The 20,289-nt window shown below is 44.3% G+C and overlaps 1 protein-coding gene across 4 annotated transcripts in view; it reads left to right on the top strand.

The window, feature by feature from the left end:
- Positions 1-20,289, top strand: part of KDM4B (lysine demethylase 4B) — a 183,642-nt gene that overhangs the window by 36,397 nt on the left and 126,956 nt on the right. The gene's annotated exons all lie outside the window — the stretch shown is intronic.

The raw sequence follows: 20,289 nt of genomic DNA, 5'->3' as shown, positions 1-20,289 counted from the left end.
TACCGGCGGGAAGGTAAACGGCGTTTCCGTGTGCGGCTCTGGCTCGCCAGATGCAGCTTTGTCACGCTGGCCACGTGACCCGGAAGTGTCTCCGGACAGCGCTGGCCCCTGGCCTCTTGAGTGAGATGGGCGCACAACCCCAGAGAGTCTGTCAAGACTGGCCCGTACGGGCAGGGGTACCTTTACCTTTACCTTTATGTCCATATATGCTACTGTTGATGTGGAAAAGAGCTGTCAGGGAAGAGGCAGCCTTCTGATTCCTGGGTGCATGCTTTTTTAATTGCATTTAATGCGTGGCAACTTGATGGATGTCCCAAAAGTGTACTTTCCTGAGATTAGTGATGCAACTTATAAATACTGACATTTCCAGGCAAAGTGGATCTGAAATGTCACTGGAAAGCTGTTGTCTGACAGAGCACTGTAACGAGATTATTTTCTGCAGTATGATTTCCCACTGGCACTACTGGTCTCCAGGATGACAGTGCCTGAGGGTGTGCAAGAGGTGCCAGGAGCATGGCTCAGACCCCAGTTAATGAGACCATTTTGCAGTCTTCATTGCCTTCCGCCTAGGAATGGACTAATCCAACTAGGGCTTTGGTGTCATGGTGCAGTTGTTGTTGTTTTAAATAAAAAACAAAACATGGCCTCAGGATTTTTCACATTTAGTCCAAAAGACATACCTCTTCCAGGGGCACCTTTTTGTTTCTGAAGCACACTTTAACTTAGAGATTGATTTATTGTACACCCTCACAGCTCATCTCTTCATTTTTGAAAGCTCAAAAAATCTTGCTTTATTTGCTTCCTGGCCTCCGCTAGGTGGTGCCAGTTCCAAAGCTAGAAGTTCTCTTGGTTCTTTAGACACAGCTATATTTTCAGTGGTTTGATTTTAGCATACTAATGGGGCTGGGAGCTGAGCTTCTGACAAAGCTCTAAGACAGACCTCTAGCAGGAAAGGGGTATATTTTTCCTACTTTAATTTTTCTCTGTTTCATTAGTTTTCAGATCTACAGAGGTAAAGGCAACCCTTAGCAAAGTTCTTCCCCCGTTGGACTAGCATAAGTGGCACTAGAACGTTGCATTTACATCTTTTTGACATCAATTGAAGATTTGCCTCTTCTCCCAGGCATTTGATTGTTAACTTCGCTGTTACTCTTATGGTTGTTTTAGCTGGCTTGTATATGTGATGAGAGGATTGAGTTTCTGTCTGTTTCTTTTAGAATTAGTTTATGATCATTTTGAGTGTTTGCTTTTAATTATTTTGTTGGTTTTTTGTATTGTAGGTGGCCTTGAGCCTTTTTGTAGTAGGTGCCTTTACAAATGAAATTAATAATGTTAATAGTAGCAATATAATTCTCACGTAGTGATTTATTCAAAGTGGAGGGTGTGGTGGTTGAAATCTATTCTGAGTTGCAGCTAGACCTTCCAGTCAATTTGCTCCTCCTTGCACCTCTCTTTTTATCCTGATGGCTCTGCCGTTCCCCATCCATTGCGAATACACAAAGGGATTTTGTAACCCTTTGTCTTTTTCTCTACATTAATATCCTTCAGGAGTAGCAAAGGCAGAATGGTTGGCACCTTGTAAAACAGGAGCACAATATAAAAGCCTCCAGAAAGCAGAGGGACCATAACTCAATGATAGAGCACCTGCTTTGTATGCAGAAAGTCCAAGATTCACTCCCTAGTGCATCTTGTTAAAAGGATCTGGTAGCAGTTGATGGGAAAGTCTTCCCTTCCCTGAGACTCTGGAGAGATGCTGCTGGTCAGAGTTAATGATAAGGGGCTCAATTGACAAATAGTTTGCCCTTCTGTATGGCAACTTCCTATATTTGTGTTCTGTATGCAGGACAGGGAAAATACTATTTGTTGTGAACCAAAATCCTGCCACTGGAATGGTTTGCACTTGATGGTACATGTACAACACCAATTTCAATTGGCTTAAGTCTCATTTTACTGTCGTAGCTCTCCTCCCCCTCACTAAAATAAGTAAAATAGAATAAAATAGCCTGGGAATTGTAGTTTTATGAGGGGTACTGAGACTGCTTTGAGATCATCAGCCTTTTTGGTAAATTGTACTTCACTGTGTGTGAGGGATGCAGGTGGCGCTGTGGGTTAAACCACAGAGCCTAGGACTTGCTGATCAGAAGGTCGGCGGTTTGAATCCCCGCAACAGGGTGAGCTCCTGTTGCTCGGTCCCTGCTCCTGCCAACCTAGCAGTTCGAAAGCACCTCAAAGTGCAAATAGATAAATAGTTACCGTTCCGGCGGGAAGGTAAACGGCGTTTCCGTGCGCTGCTCTGGTTCGCCAGAAGTGGCTTAGTCATGCTGGCCACATGACCTGGAAGCGGCCAATAAAGCGAGATGAGCGCCGCAACCCCAGAGTCGGTCACGACTGGACCTAATGGTCAGGGGTCCCTTTACCTTTACCTTACTTCACTGTGTTCCCTGGTTGGGCGCTGTAGCACCAGACTCTCCTTGCAGGCTTACACCAAGGTGAATTGAGCATTTGTGTTTCTATCTGTTGCCAGTTGGATGGCATGGTTTACAAAGGGGCATGAAGACATTGGGCTCTTCCTCTGTGAAAAAGACATCAAACTGATTTAGTAGTGGAATTGTATTCCAAGATCTGCCTCTGGGTATGAAGAAAGTATTCTGGCTTCCTTTGCATAGTCTGCGCTCTGCATCTGACCAACCCTTTTCTTTTCTGACTTCCTCCCCTTCTCCAATCTGTAGAATGTGCCAATTGGATTACTTTGCTTTTTTCAGCATTTATTGCTCATGTGAATGTTTACTGTTTCTTTATATAAATTCAGCTGAATGGATTATATTCCATGCACTGCGGTTAGAGCCTATTCCATTCAGGAATAGGCTAGGATTGATTGCCTTTGCACAGAACTGTCAGGTGGAAACAGAACAGAAGCCCACTAGCAAATGCAGCGTTAATACTTGGCTGGATTCAGTGCTACTTAGTCCAGCATTAAAGGGAGGTCTGAGAATACCCTCTGAGCCCGTGCAGTTTTGATAAGAGAAGACTAATCCTGCTTCCTGGTGGGGGTTCTGTAATCAGAAGACCACTCTAGCAGATGTTGCTTTTGTATTAAGGCCAAAAGCAGTTGGGCTTTCTGGGCAAAGATTTATTAACAGAGATTAGTTGAAACCTCTTCTGGCCAATGCAGGAGGGCTTGGGATTTCTGATTTGAAACTCTGTCCTCCTGAGATTGATTAAAAAAAAGAAAGAAAAGCCAGCTTCACACATGCTTCCAGGGTACGTCTTTGCCAAGGACAGCCAGCTCTTCCTCTAAAGCTGTTGCAGCATAGATCTGCATTCATTAATGAGATTCCCATAAGCTGACCCCCTGCCACTGAAGCAGGGCTTGGTGATGAAGGTGACTCAGCGGGCATCAGGAGTTTGACTGAGGGATGTGGTAGGTGGACGTTTTGGCCTCTGATGAATCAAGTTGCTTAGTACAAATAGCCCCCAGACCCTGCTTAATGAAAAGCATAAAGCACAGCAAGTTGGTTCCTATCCACGCAGGTGGAAACCACCATTACAACGTGTGTTTATAACGTTGTTTGCAGAGCTGGTTTACACATGCATATTTCCCACTAGACTATGCGTCATCAGGTGCCTTTATATTTCTCAATAGGATGTCAGTAAAACTCCAAACATAATTATGATACAAAATCAAACTGATTGTTTTTCCGGAGTCAGTTCATGCTTCCAGCTGCTTTTTATCAACTGTATGGTAACCTAAGTGTAGAGAAATCACCCAGCGTTACATGTATTTCTGAGCCAGGGCTTGCTCACACACAGTTTCAGAGCCTTGTCTAGAGGCTTGCAGCTTTTTGCTTTGTTTCGCAAGTGCCTTTAGGGCTTCAAACATATACTCTCCTACTAGGGAGCAAGCCCCATTGAAGATAGGATTGTACTGCATGCATGTTAACATGGCATAGAAAGCAGAACAGAGCTGCTTTTAAGCTGAATGCAGCTTCTGGTTAAGGTGTTGACTCGCTCTGTAGATGTTGACTTGCTCTATTTAAAAAACTGGATTAGAATCCACTATCCTGCATGGATTCCATACACCGCAGGAGACAAGACTTGCCATCTACCAGAAAGTTGTGCCTTTTTTATGCCTGGTTTGCACCTAAGGCTACAATTAATTAAGGTAGAAACAAGCTGTGGTTTGTTTGATCGCCTATGGGACAACTTGTTTGGCTTAGCAGTATGTGTGAACCAGGAGTCAATGGAAGTTCCAGCGTCATGGAATTCCTTCCCAAAAGGAAACTCATTAGATCCATGCCCTTTGAGAAAGGGAGTTGAAACTTTTTTCTTTTGTCTGACCTTTCGAGTTTTGATCCTTCACTTTTACACAATCTCTTACTTTATGCATCTTATTGGTTTATCATATGAGTGCTTCAGTTTTTGTCTTAATTCATTACGAGCCTCTTTGGGGGACTAAGTAGTTGGGATGTAGTGGAACGAATAAATAAAAAAGGACATTGTCTCCACCTTTTAAATGTTGCCTTTCTAATTAAAGAATACTGCAAATGAGGGTCGGGCTATTTCCCCATTTCACCTAGATTTTCCTACTCGCCTGACAGCAGCTGTCCATGATTTCAGGTCAAGATGGGTCCCCCCCCCCAACTGCTATTTGCATACTATGCACTGTACCACTGGTCCCTCCCTCTCCAGGTTTAAGCTCCAGGCTGGAGCAATATGAAACTATTTCAGTGATCCTAATTTCTGTGAGACCAACACAGACCACCATTCTTGCTATTGCAAATAATAAGGATGCCATAAGTCAGCAGGGGGAGCTCTTCGATTTCAAGAAAAAAAGACTGGTGCAGCTGGCTGCCTTTTGTCAGAAATGCTTGTTAATGATGATTCCGTGACTCTCCTTCTCTGGTTCTACCTCTGTGGAATTTTCCAAGCTCCCTTCATCCTTTTTATAGACTCTTCGACCCTGGTAGTGATAATCTTAGAGTACCTCAGGGAATAGTAGGAGTGAAGAGAGTTACGAACTCCACCAGTTTGGAAGTCATGCTGTGCAATAACAGAGGCAGAGTTGGTGTTAACAGCCACTGGCAGGAGATATTTATGCATCAGGACATTGCACTCATTTCTACATGAGTGCCCTTCCATGCCTTAAAAATAGTCCCTTCACAATAAAATCTTTGTTCATGTCAGTTCCCTTCCCCTATTACATATGCAAGAATTTATTCGGTGGCTTAACCAACTAAAGTTTGGGTTGATTAATCAGTAGGAACCAGTTTTAATCAATGGAGTATCTTATTAAGGCTGTAATAAAGATTTGATATGGGAAAAAGGGGGGATATTATTCTAATAGCAAATGACCCATCACTGTGTTGTAGCTTATGCTGAATTATAAATTATATCATACTTCCATGTGTTTTAAAGGGGTAAATATTGAGGCTGTGGTATTGTGCAGTTTTATAAATATAATTGATTGATAAATGAGTTAAATGACAGGTGATGGATTAACAAAAGATCTCCCTCAATTCTTCCATATTTTAGCTTTTTCAAGTGTGCCTTGGTATTCTGCAACAGTATTGGAGAATGTGGCCAGCTAGTTGTGTATTTATAAAGCTACTTTGCATTTACCTTTGGGGCAGAGTTAAAATTAACCTAGGGCCATTCTACTTTTAGTTATGTGTGTCCTTTCTCTGCCACCCAAAATGGTTAGCTGCAGGTGAGGTGGTTTTGGATGTTGCTGGTGCCGTATTTCTGAGAAGTAGCAGCTTTTGGTTCCTCCGAGGCCAGAGTGTGGTTGGGAGCAGCCACATCTATTGCTAGACACTCTGAAGGTCAGTGCACTAAGCTGGATGAATGGAAGCTGGAATCAGAAATGCCACAAGAAGAATCCATTGCTCTGTTGATCAGGCAAACGCAGATGGCCTGCCAGTCCTAGGGGCTGACTGTTCCCTTCTAAACTTGAGGAATCACTGAGGAGTGAACTAGTTTTAGTCCACCTGAGTCTCTTATGAGTCTAGTTTCCTGGCCCTTGCAGTTTTTTGCCCAAAGCCTGGAGTCCTTGGTCAGCTGTCATGGTGCAATAAGTTTGAAATCTGCACTACTTTCCCTTATCTGCCCTTGCACTGGAACATGAATTCATGGGGCAGGGTATAACATGGAGTATTCAGGAGGAGGACAACTGGCTTCAAAATCCGCACCATTGGGAGCTTTTGTGCTGCCAAAAAAATTCATATTAAGCCGCCCACGTGGGGAGCTGCCAAATTGAGCCCATAGCTTTGCATGCTTCTCTTCATCTAATTATAATACACAGCTCTTTCATTCCTTGCTCTAATTACCACCTTTTCCCAGCCTGCCCTCAGTCTTTGCATTCAGTCCTATTCTGCATCCCATATTGAACCTCTGGTGGTGGTGGGAGGTTTGCGCTGTATCAATTAGGCATATTATATATAATTACCTTATACACTTATATGCAATGATTAAAATGCAGCAAATTGCTAAATTACATTACTGGAAAGCTTAATGTTTTTTCTTTTTGAGAGGGAAAGAAGGAAAACCAATTGAACTCTTCCTTCCTTTCCCTCCCCAAAATACAACCAAGCTTATGAATATTTATGTGCTGACTTTTGTAACCCCCCATGTCTTTTGAGGGCATTAATCATAGGGGGGTTTGATAGTAGGAAGCATAGGTGGCGCTACCTCTGTTGAGAATATTGATACCAATGTTGGTCCACAGAATGATCGACACAAACAAGAGATGTAGTAGACCCAAATACTGTTTTAGCAAATATTAAAGAAAACCAGAGGAAACTATCACTCAATTAAAAATAATTCCAAATAAAGCTTGGCTGAATATTTTGGATACAATCAAACCTTGTTCTGCGTCCGTCTCCGCTTGCGTCCGCTTTGGCGGATGTCCGCAGCAAACCCGGAAGTACCGGAATGGGTTACTTCTGGGTTTGGCGCATGCGTAGAAGTGCTAAATTGCGCATGGGCAGACGCGGCCCTTTGATGTGCACCATTTTTGGGTTGTGGCAGGGCCTCTGGAATGGATCCCCGCCATAACCTGAGGATCCACTGTATTAAAATACTGTCAAGTGAGAGTTTTGAGGCATGCTAGCAAAAATAAGGAGGAGGATACAAATGTGGAGGAGGATTCTTGTGTCGGCTTTCTAGGTCAGGCAGGCAGGAAATAGGAAGAAGTGGAATGGAGGTAGCTACCCAAGGAAAGGGAAGGAAAGTGAGTAGACTTTGGGCAGGGACCAAGGTAGCAGCTATGAAGAATGGAGTCTTAATTGGTGGAGCAACAGCCTCCTTTGCTGGTAACACCCTGGGCAGGAAGGGCATTGAAACAGGGCGATGATGGCAGATTCTCACTCTGAAGAGGCTGGGTTCTCTTGTGAGACCAGGCGTGGTGGCAGGAAGCATGATCAGCCTTCAGGCTGCACAACAGCACCCTCAAAACATCCCGCCAAGGTGGAGACGGCTGCATGTTTCTACCAAATCTAGTAGGAAATCTGTTCAGAAGGCTGTTAGACAGAGGGCTGGCGGGGGATTAGAATAGATGGCCACCTGGCCCCTTCTAATTCTGTTAACCCAACTCAGAGTATTTACTGTATAGAACCAAGGAACAGAAAGGTTTGAACCAGATCTCTTAGTAATCAGATTACAAATTGTCTATCTTTGTTTGAGGAAATTGGGTTATGCAAATCCTTTGGCAAATCAGTTAAAGAAAAAAACATGGCAAAAAATGCATGAAACAGCTATACATTCGCTTTTTTTGGCAATGTTGAAACCCCCTGGTGGGGTGGGGTGTGTGTGTGCTTGCAAGGTGGAGAATGGATAGGGAAAATTGAATTAGTCCGTCTAGAGAAGCTAGAGGTTTGGAAAAACCCATCCAGTTCAGAGTCATTTTCATGGCATTACTTAGCCTAACTAGAGGGTTTGGTGTTTGATACTGTTTAAGAGCTCAGTTCCATATTGAAGAGGATGACATGCCTGTTTTTGTCCTTTGGTGGGTTACAGAATTCCTTAGAGAACATTTCAGGATGTTCATAGCAGCACTGGGGACACAAAAAATAGGCACAAAGCAAATGCACTTAATTTCCTTTGAGGTTTGTCTCCTGCTTTCATAATAAGATGCAATATTGGTTTAAGCCAGTGTTTCCCAAACTGGGTGTTACCACTCCTTGGTGGGGGGGTGTTCAAGTGCAATTGGGGGATGTTGAATAAAATAAGGGGGCAGTGGAAACATAAAGAAAGAAGAGAAGAATTTTTTGAAAAACCGTTGTACATGATTCATCTGTTGTGTAATGATGCTTACTGCGAAGTCGGGAACTGTTGTGGGACGGTGACAATGCCTCCCCTGGATCCAGCGCTCGGTTGTGCTGGAGGCGAGGGGTTTCCCAGGCTCTAAGTTTAAGGTGTCATTTAGCTCCTAGCTTTCATATCTCAGTTTCTAACACTTGTTGTCTGGGCAGCCCAGGCTTGCGCCCCGGGGAGGTCACTTTGGTGCTGCTCATGCAGTGGTTTGACTTCACCCCTGGAGGTGCACTGCATTGTCTCCCGAGACAGATGGATGCCAACAACAGGGAGGAAGCAAGAGAAAAATACAAAGCAGCAATGAAATGCGAACTGCTCCATCCCTCTGGCACATACGGTATACTCTGGTAAATTTCTGTTTTTTAAATAGAAATGGCCCTGCAAAGCAAGATTTATTGTGGCATGATTTATGGCTCAGCTGCAGCACCATTTGGCAGAGCAAAGCTCTTCTCAATTGATGAGCTAGTTGGGGGCTTGGATGGCACGCACTCCCGTTTATTTCCTATAGCCAGAGACAGGGAGGGCTCTCCAAGTGGTGTGGAGAGAAGCCCGCTCCTTCCTTCTCTGGCTCGCCCAAACTGCCTGGGAAAAGAATTCTTCATTAGAAGTCTGTGTGTAGCTCTGAGACTCACAAGGAGAAATGATGTATATATTAAGAGTTTGCATCCCCCAGTAATTTGGTGATAGATGGGAGGAGTGCAGCATGGAGTTATTAATGCAAGCTTTCAGGCTTCATATACCGCAGTCATTAGTTAATCAATGTGAACCCTGCCAGCCCACCTGCTAACAGTCAAACGGGCCTTACTGGAGCCAACATGGCCCTGTTCATCCAGCAGGTGGAGTTATAGCAATGGCCATTTGTTTCTAGCAACAAGGAGATTCTGGCCTTCGAGTAAGTAAAGAGGATGAAGGAGTGATTATAAGGTGCTAAAGCTTTTGCCTGTGTGCCTCCTGAACCCTGGGTTTGAATCTGCCACTCAAGGTGTAACAGGTGGAATAATGAGGAGAGTTTAAATTGTTTTCTCACCCTGGCAGGGGTGTTGTCCAAAAGATACTTCTTTCCTCTTTTCTACAGCTGTTCCTCTAAAAAAGACTCCTCATCTGTCAGTGTGTTGTCTTGATGAGGGAACCGCCTCCTCCCCACCCCTCCTACAATACTAATAATTCATCCCAGCTCTGTAGTCTGTCAGGATCCTCTCTGGAAGGAGGGGTGAGCCAGAAGTCTCCAGCTAAAAGCTGCACTCTCTCCTCCCTCTCACTCTGTTTCAAAAAGGAAGAGAAGCAAAGCATCTGTTCAAAGCCTGGCCCTAGTTTGAAATGAAGATCTCTGGAAATCTGACAGCATCACAGATTGGGTTTAATAACGTTGTGCAGACTTTGTCTTTTCCCCACGCTATGCAACTCTTCTGCCAACCCGATCTTCTGGCATAGGTTCCCCCTGCGGAAGGGAAGCAGCTTGTCTCCTGTCTGATAACAAAGTTATGCTAGTGAAAGGTATAAAGAGACACCCTCTCCATTAGCCACACACAGATCCACGTTAAAGAACGTGGGACCACCCAGTGGCCTAGCGTGGGTTGTCAGCACCCGGGGCAAGGCAAGTAATTTGCGCCCCCTAACCCGTGGATTTGTGCCCCCTAACCCTAATCCCCAGATGTTGCGCCCGGTGCGGCCGGCCCCCCATGCACCCCCAACGCTACGCCACTGGGACCACCCACTCTGACTCAGTAAGCCCAGCTTTATCTACTGCTAACGGCTGAACGCAGGTGGCGCTGTGGGTTAAAGCCTCAGCGCCTAGGACTGGCCGATCGAAAGGTTGGCGGTTCGAATCCCTGCGGCGGGGTGCGCTCCCGTCGTTCGGTCCCAGCGCCTGCCAACCTAGCAGTTCGAAAGCACCTCCGGGTGCAAGTAGATAAATAGGGACCGCTTACCAGCGGGAAGGTAAACGGCGTTTCCGTGTGCGGCTCTGGCTCGCCAGAGCAGCGATGTCACGCTGGCCACGTGACCCGGAAGTGTCTCCGGACAGCGCTGGCCCCTGGCCTCTTAAGTGAGATGGGCGCACAACCCCAGAGTCTGTCAAGGCTGGCCCGTTCGGGCAGGGGTACCTTTACCTTTACCTTTAACGGCTGAACTCTGTCCAAAGCCCAACTCAGCAGTAAACCTCACTTGCCTTGGGGAGTGGGGGAGAGTAGGCAGGCAAGTTGCTTCTGCATACTTTAACAATCCTCACAGGATGGCAACTCTTGAGTACTTTGGAGTGAGGAGTAGGAAACACCTGTAGATAACCAGGTGCTGGAATGATACGACCCCATTCCAAAGGATCTGCATGAATGAGTATTTGCTGGAAGGTTATCTTCATGTATGCAGTTCATTAATACAGGCATGTTTTCTGTTTTGCTCAGCAGTGGGAAATAGATCTTTGGGTTGATGCAAACAGCAAGCATAATGATGAGACTAACTTTAAACCAAGCCAGATTGCTCTAAACCCAGATGTGTTTGTACCCAGTGAAATGGGCAGCTTGCATGTACAAGTTGGTGCAGAGTAGAAACAGCCTTGACTTTAGTGTTTCTCTTTTCTCGCTTTCTCTTTCCCCTCACTCCTAATTATCATATGCCCAACTTTCACAATATTAATAGGGAGCTTATGAAACAAGGAAATGTTTCAAGGTTTTTGGGCAGTGCCTACCACCCAGTGGTTTCCCCCCCTGTGCTTTAAGTCTGCTACTCTGTTTAAGCTGTTGCTGGAAAAATAGACCTATACAGGGTTTTGATTTAGCAGGCAGTTTAAAGGTATCTTTACAGGAATGAAGCAAAGCTTTAAGTGAGGGAGAAGGTATACCTGACCTCCAGTGTCCTGTAACTGGACCTTGTCTAGTTGATGGGAGTACTTGAAATGCTTGGCTTGTGGTTGCACATTTTTATCTAACAGGCATTCAGCAGCTGATAACACAGGTTGACATTTTTTCATTTCCCCCCCTCTAAGAATTTATTAAATTTCTTCTCCTGGGACAATGGATGTAGGATTCTGTGTTAAAACGCTTCGCTCAGGTAAGTGGATTAATACTGATTTGGACAGCTAAAAGGACCAGCAGGCATAGGATTCAGCAGCCCAGGGTCATGCTCCTTGTCCAAAACAATTTATTGTTTGAAATACAACAAGTTTGCAGCTTGGTGCCCGATGTGTGAGATGGTGCAGCTATGCTAGGCTGACCATGAAGGAAGGGTGTGTACTCCTCCCCTAACTTGCAGGTGATTCTGAACTCAGGGCACAAATTGTGTAAGCTCTTACATCTTCTGGAAGTGGTGGGTTTCGTCACCTAGTGTGACTCCTCTCACAAGCCTCACCTGGCTGCATAATCATTCTACAAATCCCAGCATTTCTTCCTTGTTGCTCACAGAAGAAAACCTGGAGCAAAAAATCTGCCAGAGAAAGCAACCATTCACATCCTTCAGGGTGTCTTACATTAGTCTAGTTTGCTCTCCTACCTACCCCCACCCCCAAACTCAGTGAAGTTAAGCTGAGGCTCTCTGACTTGGAAAAGGGTGGCCATGTGGGTATCTTGATTTTTTTAAAAAACCAAATTGTTCCCAATCTGGGGCATGTTGAGACACCACTTAGCTTCAGTCTCCATTGCACAAGAGGTGGATGCAAACATTAGTCTTTCTGAAAGCGTTGCATCTGCCTGCCTGCCTGCCTGCCTGCCTGCTTGCTTTGGGCTTTCTAATGTGAGAGCACTTTGTGTGATTGCACTCTGATCCTGCCATTTTCCATTTTACTCTATTGTTTTGAGTCCAAGTAAATACACTCTAGTCCCCATGTTTATCTGACAGAGTTGTAAGTGTGTATGTATTTCAAGAAAGAAGAAAATCAGTGTTAAAAATCACTAGCAGGTGCCGGTTAAAGATACCGAATTCAATCCTCTGTTGTCCTGTAAAATGATCAATTGAAGATAAAACTGCATTATCTTGGTAACAGTCCTTTCCCATGAAGTAGGAACTTGATTCATGCCTGATCTTATCTTTGGAGCAGGTAATCATAATCATACAGTGAATAAATGGCTTCCAATGGAGGCAGGAACTCACATTGAGGTTTCCTCACTTCATTTGCCAAATTTTTTCAAGTTGAAAGGGCAACTTGTGCATATCATTTATTTTACTATAGGACAGTTCCAGTTATTACCTCTGTCAAACTTTCTCAAATGACCCAATCCTGATAAGATAATTGAAAGGGAGCTGTGCTTGCTGTTGGCCCAGGTTCTTTCAGTCTGCTGATGTAGGAGTGTGTAGGATATGGGTAGGGCAGGTTAAAGGTAAAGGTAAAGGGCCCCCTGGCCATTAGGTCCAGTCGTGACTGACTCTGGGGTTGTGGTGCTCATCTTGCTTTATTGGCCGAGCGATCCGGTGTACAGCTTCCAGGTCATGTGGCCAGCATGACTAAGCCGCTTTTGGCGAACCAGAGCAGCGCATGGAAACGCCGTTTACCTTCCTGCCAGAGTGGTACTTATTTATCTACTTGCACTTTGACGTGCTTTCGAACTGCTAGGTTGGCAGGAGTAGGTCAGGTTAGGGAGAAGCAAAGTGGTATGGAAGTGAGAAACTGGACCTGTACACACACTAAAGTTTCTAGATTGGGAGCAATTTGCAAATACTGAGGGGGTACCATTAAAATGTTGCAAATGTGGATTAGTTTGAGCAATGTGGTTCTGCAACCCTCTCTTACCTGACTCTCTGGGATCTCCAGAGATGCCCTGTCCCTCACTGGTCTTGCTCTACACCATGCTTGAGTACATTCGCCTGGCTTGCATATGTTGTTTGAACTGTGATAATGCCTCTTGCTTGCCTGGCTGGAGAGAGACATACATCTCTCTGTGTGTAGAAACCACTGGCTTTTGTTTGGTTAGAATCTAGCCTACTGTACAAAGTTAAGAAACCCATCCATTGCTGTGTCTTCTTTTATCTCTGGCCCTGTCCACCACTGGCAGGCAGCCCTCAGAAGATTGCTTGTGAGGGAATGCAACCCAAATCCCCATTCTTGATTCATAATCAGTTTATGGTTTCTTTTGCGCCCACTTTTTGGCAGCCATTTTCTACCTTGTTCACAGAGATGTGCTGGTATTTTTTTTTTAATAAATGGGCTGTTTTACTATAGGTTAGCATTGCTCTGGGGTGTGAGACTGATGGATGCCAACAACAGCATTGCTGCAGGCTCATTGTAATATATTGTGTACTGCATTGTTTCTATTTCTCAGCCCCAGAAGCTGGAGCATAAAGTAAAAGCATGAGCCATGTCATCAAGCAATTTACCTTTCCCTGCCTTTTCCTTTGATGTGTTAGGGCTTTAAGAGCAGACTTTAATTTGTCCTATTAACACCCTGCTGATGGAGGTGGATGCATGTAGCTTCTCCCACCAATGAGTCTATTTTTGATGGGAGCACAGATTTGTCTTGGATCATGTTTCTCCAATCCCCAGGTTGTGGACATAAATGCCAGTGTTCACATTATCTGTCCCTGGACACATTTGCATCTTGCAGAACTTTTAATTGACAGCTTTCAGCTCTTGTCATCAGGAAGAGGTTATGTAGGTATTAGTTTCTGTGAATGGTCACTAAGTTTGACATGAGTAAACTTTGAAGACAGCTAACCCTTCACTTGACTAATGGTCTCGGTCATTTTAAATGCACTAATATCCACTCCTTTTCTTTTGGTTACTGTTTCTGGTTTTGGTAATTATAGCATGTTAAAAACTATATGGAGCCTCTTTTGCCCAGACCTTGTGCAGAGACTGTGAAATTAACTTTTGCACCTTCCAACATGAGTTGGATGGAAGTGACATTTTCAAAAGTCTGCCGGTTGAACTCTTGGCATTTGCTCTTTGGTGGAAGGGACGCTGCAAGGAGGTTGGCTGCAAGGAGGTTGAGCAATCTAATCACCACTTAATTGCTGTGGTGCTGAAGTGGTGATGGTGGTAGGGATCAGAATGGGAGCACTTTGAATGGCTTTCTAAAACTCTACATCTCTGTGGAACTCTTGTTGACAAATTTGGAATAACCCAAAGGAGACCTTAGAAGAAGATGGAAGGCAAGCCATGTAGTGGAAGGAGCTTGGTGTGTTCAGGCAGGGAAGCAAAAATAAAATAAAAACAGCAACCTTTACATGGGTGTTCCCTAAATTGTTGTAGCTTGGGGCACATTTTCTCCCCACCTATCCTACCCAGACTAAAATCTGAGACACACTTCACTGTTGTGCTAGATAAAGTGTCTTACATTTTGTTTAAAGACAGCCACCCTCTTTGCATCTGTAAAATAACCCTTTTCATGTGGTCTCTTGACATCCCATTCATCAGTTTGCCCAGTACAACACCGTCCAATTCCCAATAACTTTTTATTAAAGTTTAAAAGAAAATACAGTGGTACCTTGGGTTAAGTACTTAATTCATTCTGGAGGACCATTCTTAACCTAAACTGTTCTTAACCTGAAGCACCACTTTACCTAATGGGACCTCTTGCTGCTGCCGCACCGCCAGAGCACGATTTCTGTTCTCATCCTGAAGCAAAGTTCTTAACCTGAGGTACTATTTATGGTTAGCGGAGTCTGTAACCTGAAGCGCATGTAACCCGAGGTACCACTGTATACGAAGGTAAAAATCAAATATCCAATATCTTTTTATCAAAGATAAAAAACTAATCGAGATAAAAACACAAACCAATAAGAGGAAAAGAAAGAAGAAGAAGGAAGGAAGGAAGGAAGGAAGGAAGGAAGGAAGGAAGGGGAGAACTTCCAATTCTTCGTCTGTCAGCTATGTAAAAAAAATATTCAACACATCTACTCCAAGATAACATCCAATAAGTCTGCTTTCTATAAACCAATATTTTCTTCAATCCTCAAACCCAGGTATCATAAGTTCATTTTCTTTTTCACACGAAAGGTCTATGAAGAGTTCCAGATCTTTAGTAACTATTGAAAATGATTTTTCTCTTATTCTACATGTTAAGTTTGCCATCTGAGCTAAGTCCAATAATTTTAACAACCATTCCTCCATGGTAGGTGATGCTGAATCTTTCCATCTTGTGCATCTAAAAGTCTCGCCACTATGATAGTGTATTGAAGTAATATTTCATAGTCTAGTACTTAAAGGTTTAAATATGAGGCCTTGGAGTGATGCCACATCTCTTGAGCTGCAGTGCTGCCTCATTCAAAAACATTTTGCTTCTATATATAATGTGCCTTCCCCACCCAGGGATCACTGAGTGGCAGATGAGCCCGTCACATCCTGTTAGTGGACCCTGACACATAGTTACCAGAACAGGGACCATCGCTCTACCCCGTCACAGAGCACCTCTATTGAGAGAGAAATGATTTCCATCAAGGGAAGCAGCAGGAGTAGCTCAGGAATAACTTTCTCTGTAAGGTGTAACTGTGCTGGACATAAAGAGCGTATGGGGAGTACAAAAATAAGATGCACCCCCCGAATTAATCCCTGGAAGAATATGTAATGCTCTTTGTTCATAGGAATACAGTAAAAGGGAAACTCGTTTTTTTTTAATGTCTAAAAGGAAATTTGGATAAAAGCAATTGTGTCCACTCTGTTTGCTAAAAAGGAATGAGTTTAAATTATGAGAAAATGCATTTACGCTAAATGTTGGGAGTAGGCTGTGTTACTCTAGCAGTAGTTCAGTGGCAGAATGAGCTTCCTGGAGAAAGTGTGGGATCTTTCTGTGGAGGTTTGTTTCAAAATTAGAAGAAGGAGAAGGAGAACTGCTGGATCAGCCCAAAGACCCATCTGGTTCAGCACTCTTCTCACAGTGGCCAACCAGATGCCCCAATGAGTCCCTCTCCAAAAACACAACCCGACGTGTGTTGTGCGTGTGATATCACACTGTGCAGGTATGTGTGCGCATGACGCCGCATGTCTGTGTTACAGCGGCGGTCACCCACAATCCTAAGGGCCAGTTGGCGCCCCTGCCCACTGCTATTGCCAGCAACTGGTAATGGGAGGAATATTGCCTCTGATGGTGGAGGGTACAACTTGCTGTCTTGGCTAATATAAATAATAATAATAATTTATTATTTATACCCCGCCCATCTGGCTGGGCTTCTCCAGCCACTCTGGGCGGCTCCTCTTCAGAGTAGCAGTTGAAACAGATGTCCTCTATAAAGCTTTTGAAGTTTGTGCCCTTTTGTGGAGCAGGGAAAGACTGAATAGGAAAACGGAGGATGGCAACTGTCTACAGTTGGGGTGCCCTCCAGGAGTTGTTGAGCTCTCAACTCCCACTTCTCACAGCTAGCATAGTCAGTGGTCAGGGATTTTGAGAACTGTAGTCCAGCAACACCTGGAGAGTCCCATGTTGGCTAACCCTCATCTAATGTTGTTGAGTTGCAGGTGGAAACAGTTATGTTTGAATAGGGAGAACCAGCACAGGTTTGCTTAGGGCTGCTGCAAATAAAATGTTAACAGCATTCATTGCTTGGGGATAAGGTAAATGAATTTCCTCCCTTTCGCAAGAGAGAAGCCTGAAGGGGTGGGGGTTGTAATATAGTGTAGATGGGAAGGTCTCTATAGATCACTTGGCCCTAGTGGCAGTGATGTCTCTGTATCTGTGAATCTGTATCTGCCTGCCTTGTCATCTTTTATAGGTTTTCTGATTCAGTCATTGTATCCTGAGATGGCTGGTCTGTCTTCCTCTTTCTTGACACACTCATTTAATTTTTAAGCTCGCCAGGCTTTTGCTTATTTATGTTCATTGTGCTTGATAATAATTCTAAGCCATTAGAGGGGAAAATTGTATTCAAAAATGCTGTTTCACACTTTATTTGTTTGATGATCTGGAGTGATAGAAAATAACACATTTGCTTGCTTTTATAGTCTCATAATTATTCACATCCATCAAGCCATTCCAGGGGAATAAACAAAACACTGAGAAAACCGCACTATTAATAGCATTCTCTTCAGCAACAATGAAAAGTATCTTTCTCATGGGATTGTCCAGTTAGGAGGCTCCTTGTAAGCAACTATAAAGCTTCTGCTTTTTGCCAAGCAAACAGTTTTTTAATCTGATTACCCTGTAGATTAAACATTAGAGGATGTGTGGTTGTTAGGGAAGTGTAGAACAGTCACAAATTGGAGACATGCTTTGCTCTGGTGGTTTACTGGTTAGGTTAGGCTAAGTTATATATCCACCAAGATTAATACCTCCTACCCGTCCCCTCCCTAAGGGCCTCCTCCCCAGCATTTTTGTATGAATTGCTCCTCTTGGTGTGGCTTCCGCTTGGAGGGACGCCAGCTCAGGCAGAGATACAACAGACAGCCTTTTCTGAAAGTGGTTAGTTCAACCTGTTTCTTAATTGAGAATGATTGAGTGATCCAGTCATGCTGCAAGGACAAAGTTGAAATACATGCAGGGAGGGCTGAGTAGAAGCATCAGGGCAGTGAGCAGGCAGCCTGATCTGTGAGTGGCTATTCTGGGCTCACAGGAGCTTCTATTCAATTGACATTGATTGCAGAGCACTATCAGTTTCCTTATGACACATTAATATGGGCTTGGTGAAAAGTTAGGGAATTAGTGTGCTATAAGGTGTTCCTGAGGTGAACCTCTGGACAGGTATTGAGAATATGCATCCAGTGTAAGAAACTTAAGCCAACAACAACAACCAAATATGTTCTAAACAGTTTTAATGAGTGATTATTTATAGTTAGCAATGTCACACAGGACGTTATTTTTGAATGATATTCACAAATTTGAACTCTCTTGTTTTTATCTTGGAACACCCAGAATCCACCCATTCATAGCTAGATATTATCTCTGGTCTGTTGATGGCTTGAAATGTGGACAGGCTCCCCACTTTACAGGTGCTTCCTTGCTTGCTTGACCAGAGATGATACTTGTTTCCCATCAAGAGGAAGAAGAAGAAGAAGAGTTTGGATTTGATATCCCGCCTTTCACTCCCTTTAAGGAGTCTCAAAGCGGCTAACATTCTCCTTTCCCTTCCTCCCCCACAACAAACACTCTGTGAGGTGAGTGGGGCTGAGAGACTTCAGAGAAGTGTGACTGGCCCAAGGTCACCCAGCAGCTGCGTGTGGAGGAGCGGAGACGCGAACCCGGTTCCCCAGATTACAAGACTACCGCTCTTAACCACTACACCACACTGGCTCATCACCAGTGACACAGATTAGCCTGCTTTATATACAGTGGTACCTCAGGTTACAGACGCTTCAGGTTACAGATGCTCCAGGTTACAGACTCTGCTAACCCAGAAATAGTACCTCGGGTTAAGAACTTTGCTTCAGGATAAGAACAGAAATCGTGCAGCGGGAGGCCCCATTAACGTAGTAGTAATAATAATAACAATAACAATAACAATAACAATAATAATAATAATAATAATAATAATAAATTATTTATACCCCACCCATCTGGCTGGGCTCCCCCAGCCACTCTGGGTGGTTTCCAACCAAATATTAAATTACAATAATGCATCAAACATTAAAGCTTCCCTGAACAGGGCTGCCTTCAGATATCCTCTAAAAGTTTGGTAGTTGTTGTTCTCTTTGACATCTGGTGGGAGGGCGTTCCACAGGGCGGGTGCTACTACCGAGAAGGCCTTCTGCCTGGTTCCCTGTAACTTGGCTTCTCGCAGTGAGGGAACCGCCAGAATGCCCTCGGCGCTGGACCTCAGTGTCTGGGTAGAACGATGGGGGTGGAGACGCTCCTTCAGATATACTGGAGCGAGGCCATTTAGGGCTTTCAAGGTCAGCACCAACACTTTGAATTGTGCTCGGAAACGTACTGGGAGCCAATGTAAGTCTTTCAAGACTGGTGTTATGTGGTCTCGGCGGCCGCTCCCAGTCACAAGACTAGCTGCCGCATTCTGGATTAGTTGCAGTTTCCGGGTCACCTTCAAAGATAGAGCGCATTGCAGTAGTCCAAGTGGGAGATAACCAGAGCATGCACTACTCTGGCGAGGCAGTCCACAGGCAGATAGGGTCTCAGCCTACGTACCAGATGGAGCTGGGAAACAGCTGCCCTGGACACAGAGTTGAGCTGTGCCTCCATAGACAGCTGTGAGTCCAAAATGACTCCCACCTGGTCCTTCAGGGGTAAAGTGGTGCTTCAGGTTAAGAACAGTTTCAGGTTAAGAACGGACCTCCAGAACGAATTAAGTTCTTAACCCGAGGTACCACTGTATCTAAGAAAATAAGCCATGGCAACATTTAAAACGCAAAACAATGCCAGGGCAGTAGTGGAAAACACAGTCAAGATTTATTGTGTGGCATGCAGAATATCCTGCCTGATTGGGAAAGGATTTACACAGAACACCAGTCAGAAACTCTATAGCTTTTTCTTGGTTCCAGAATTGTTGCAGTTAACTAATCCCCAGGCTACCTTATAATTTTGGCAGCTGAAGCCATGAAGAAAGCCATTCATAAGCTACCTATTTACTGCCAACAGCCTTAAGTTAGCTAATTTGTCGCATTGTGCTCCAAACTGTGTTTGCAAAGAGTATTAAGGCAACAGGCATAGCTTAATAGCTGAGTTCAGTGCACACTTAAATATATAAAGAGATGGTCATAGATGAATTCAACCTCTGGCTACTGCCAGGGTGCACTAGCTTTGCAGCCATTTCATAGTTGAAATGCCCTGGATGATTTTCTTTGCTCATCCAGTTTCTGAAATGAGACACCTAGAGGGGAAGCTCTTATCAAAAGAGTGAAGCCCTACAGAAAAATGTCTTTGTAGGAAGGGGGCAGGAAGCAACTTCAGCTGTTTCATGTAGGAGAAGCAGGGGCCAGGAGGAGAGGAGCAGCTCTAAACCTGTTGGGTTGCTAGGGGCAACCCGAGAACCTTGACTTGCAAGTTTGCAGCCAAGGGAGCTAGTAACTGGCTGGCAGGAGTAAGAGCTGAGATCTGAGGGATGAAATGGGGGCCGGCAGTGAAACTGATGAAAGCAAAAAACACTGTGCAAGGAATGAATTTTTTCTTTGCA

Source organism: Podarcis gaigeae (genome assembly GCF_964106915.1).
Source record: "Podarcis gaigeae genome assembly, chromosome: 18".
Classification (NCBI taxonomy): Eukaryota; Metazoa; Chordata; class Lepidosauria; order Squamata; family Lacertidae; genus Podarcis; species Podarcis gaigeae.
This window is presented reverse-complemented; position numbering and strand designations above follow the sequence as displayed.